Here is a 4047-nt window from a genome sequence, read left to right as displayed (position 1 = left end):
AAACTTATATAATAAGTTTAGAAATAATCGTACACATTCTTTTATACAACTATAAAACCATGTAGATGTTTACATCTATGTAAAGCTGCTTTGAGACAATGTCCACTGTCAGATTTTAGCACTGGATTAAAGGAACTGTTAAGGATTTTAAAATTTTGTCTCAGATAACCAATTAATGGCCAAAACCTGGCCTAAGCCTATACATTTATCCACTGTGCTTTTATTTTGTCTTTATATAATATTTTTCGATTGTGTCTGATGTAATTCATCAACTTTAATCTGAGATTCTGTTTTACTCTTCTGGGAGTCTGTATGATGTCTGTATGAAAACTGAATAAGTTAGATGCAATAATCTGAGCATTTCTTTTAACTATTTGTGCTATAATTTGCTTAAATTTGCTGTGCATACAAAATTAAAAAATTTGCACCAACAAATTAGCTTTCAGTTGAAAGCAGAACTGTAGTGCAATACCAGTCTGGTATTTTTTACCAATGCAAATAAATAAAAAAAATTCATTTGCAATAAACATAAAATGGGTTACCTTCTTTCCATGATTCATTCACTTTTAATAAACCTGAAGCCAAAAAAAGAATAAGAGAAAACTTCCCATGAATTCCCCATGAAATTGCAACTTCAACTTCCTGTTGAATATTCCTAATACTTTATAGAAGTGAATTTGTTTATATGACACGTTTAAGTGGACATTGTGGGAAACGAAAATGTACATGACCTATAATGGATAAGTGATTTAAAAGATTGTTTCAGGCATGAGATGTTAAACAGATTCACACAATAACGTAAACACAATACGGGCTATGAAGCAGTACAATGATTATGTTTTAAGGTATTGTGTATAAATAATAGACAAAAAAAATTATACAGCTGCCATGTTATTGATAGTGGTTTAGTGGTGGGAGGGTTTAAAACCCTTTTCAGCCATGTGTACATGGATATTCACCCTTGCTTCAGGGTTTCTTCTGTGTACTCTGGTTGCCTTTCCCAATTCAAAGACTTGTATCCTGACTGGCATTTTGTAGTGGGTCTTTGTGATTGTGCCCTATTATGGGTTGGGACCCTGTCTCAATACACCTTTTGGTATTTCTTTGAGTTTTAGAATTGGCTCCAGGGTCCCTTGTGTCCCTGAGTACTATAAAACGTGGATGTATGGATGAATGGTTGCTGTGTTCTGTGTTTATTTGTGAATATATCAATTGGACAAAATTGGTTTAGTATTCAGTCAACAAGCTATACACTAGCTACACCCTAGCAGGGTACAGCAATGTACCTCTGAACATTGGTACATTTCTGTACCCTATTATATTTTTTTTAAAGGAATTAAATTGGCCCAGGCAAGTGTATTTTTTTTCCACTCAGAAGTGTTAGGAATGCTAAAAATATCATGTTATTTTAAACCAAACCAGGATACAAAGGTACATTTCTATTACTAGGGGTGCATAAATGTTTGTTTAGAGGCACAAACAAGAAAGTACATAAAATGTACCAACGTTCAGAGGTACATTGATGTACCCAGCTAGGGTACAGCCAGAGCAACAAAGCATTTGCACTCTATTAGGTACATTACTGTACATTGATTTTTTTGTGTGTAGCTACAAAATGGTGGTAAGGAAAATCATGGAGGAGTTTTTCACCAGGTTTGCACACACTGCAGGAGGGATTTTGGCCCACTCCTCCACACAGATCTTCTCTAGATCAGTCAGGTTTCTGGCCTGTCGCTGAGAAACACAGAGTTTGAGCTCCCTCCAAAGATTCTCTATTGAGTTTAGGTCTGGAGACTGGCTAGGCCACGCCAGAACCTTGATATGCTTCTTACAGAGCCACTCCTTGGTTATCCTGGCTGTGTGCTTCGGGTCATTGTCATGTTGGAAGACCCAGCCACGACCCATCTTTAATGCTCTAACTGAGGGAAGGAGGTTGTTTCCCAAAATCTCGCAATACATGGCCCTGGTCATCCTCTCCTTAATACAGTGCAGTCGCCCTGTCCTATATGCAAAAAAACACCCCCAAAGCATGATGCTACCACCGCCATGCTTCACAGTAGGGATGGTGTTCTTGGGATGGTACTCATCATTCTTCTTCCCCCAAACACGTTTAGTGGAATTATAACCCAATGTTTCTATTTTGGTCTCATCTGACCACATGACTTTCTCCCATGACTCCTCTGGATCATCCAAATGGTCATTGGCAAACTTAAGACGTGCCTGGACATGTGCTGGTTTAAGGAGGGGAACCTTCTGTTCCATGCATGATTTCAAACCATGACGTCTTAGTGTATTACCAACAGTAACCTTGGAAACGGTGGTCCCAGCTCTTTTCAGGTCATTGACCAGCTCCTCCCGTGTAGTTCTGGGCTGTTTTCTCACCTTCCTTAGGATCATTGAGACCCCACAAGGTGAGATCTTGCATGGAGCCCTAGTCCGAGGGAGATTGACAGTCATGTTTAGCTTCTTCCATTTTCTAATGATTGCTCCAACAGTGGACCTTTTTTCACCAAGCTGCTTGGTAATTTCCCCGTAGCCCTTTCCAGCCTTGTGGAGGTGTACAATTTTGTCTCTAGTGTCTTTGGACAGCTCTTTGGTCTTGGCCATGTTAGTAGTTGGATTCTTACTAATTGTATGGGGTGGACAGGTGTCTTTATGCAGCTAACTACCTCAAACAGGTGCATCTAATTTAGGATAATAAATGTAGTGGAGGTGGACATTTTAAAGGCAGACTAACAGGTCTTTAAAGGGTCAGAATTCTAGCTGATAGACAGGTGTTCAAATACTTATTTGCAGTTGTATCATACAAATAAATAGTTAAAAAATCTAATATTGTGATTTCTGTATTTTTTTTTTTAGATTATGTCTCTCACAGTGGACATGCACCTACGATGACAATTTCAGATTCCTCCATGATTTCTAAGTGGGAGAACTTGCAAAATAGCAGGGTGTTCAAATACTTATTTTCCTCACTGTATATATATATATATGCTTAAAGATTGTGGTTACCTGATACAGCTTAATGTCACATCACAGTCAGCGATATACTGTATTCTAGCATCAAACATTTGACTGGGTGTGGAATCATTTCACTAAATCTTGAATTAGTTCAAATCCAGCTAGAGCCGGATTACGTCTAATTGCACACTTTAAATGGTGCTTTGCTCAATTTGCCATGTAATTATGTATTATTTGGTAAATGGGATATAAAGCAGTATAATCCAAATTTTATTGGGAATATGGGAGAGTTTAAAAAAATTTATTCAAATAGCAAATTAACAAATTCTAGTAATGCTAATTTAAAGTTTATTTGATATTATTTTGCTTTTGAAATGAAGACTAATGTGTGGGGGGAGAAGAATGTCAAATGCTAAATAAATATATTAAACCGTGCTTTCTCCAGCTTCATTGAAAGATATTGCACAAGTGGCAAGCAATTATTCATTTCAAAAGGGATTTGTATTGTGTCATTATTATGTATGTATTTTTGTTGAAATCGTATTTGGGATCAAAGCTGCATCAGAGAGAATGAAAGGTTAAAAGCCTGAAGGTTAAATGGATCATAGAAGTCTGAAAATGAAATTGTTACACAAGACCTTGTCACTATTTGATAGATGCATGATGATCATGTGATTAGTCAGAAAGAGAAAAGGAGAAAGGAAAAAGGGGAGGAAGGGGAGGAGGGTCTGTCTTTCGGGAAGTTTGTGCTTTCCTCACTCACATGTGAAGCCCAACCGTGCCTGGCAGGGAAGAGAGTCTCCAGGACAAACAGGTGTGCATTTTTAACCACTGGGTTTAATACACACACACACACACACACACACACACACACACACACACACACACACACACACACACACACACACACACACACACACACACACACACACGTGCACGAGCTTGTGCACGCCCACACCCGCTTGCCCACTGTGTTTTTCCATAGCTTTATCTTCTGCATGAATAGTTGAACTTTTTCTTCATGTCATGTTTTTCATTATTGAGTAAAAAAAACAAAGAAAAAAAGAAAATGAACCACAACCATCTGAA

This window comes from Silurus aristotelis (assembly GCF_946808225.1).
Source record: "Silurus aristotelis genome assembly, chromosome: 22".
Taxonomy (NCBI): Eukaryota; Metazoa; Chordata; class Actinopteri; order Siluriformes; family Siluridae; genus Silurus; species Silurus aristotelis.
The sequence above is the reverse complement of the archived record's forward strand: the minus strand, read 5'-3'. Positions refer to the sequence as shown.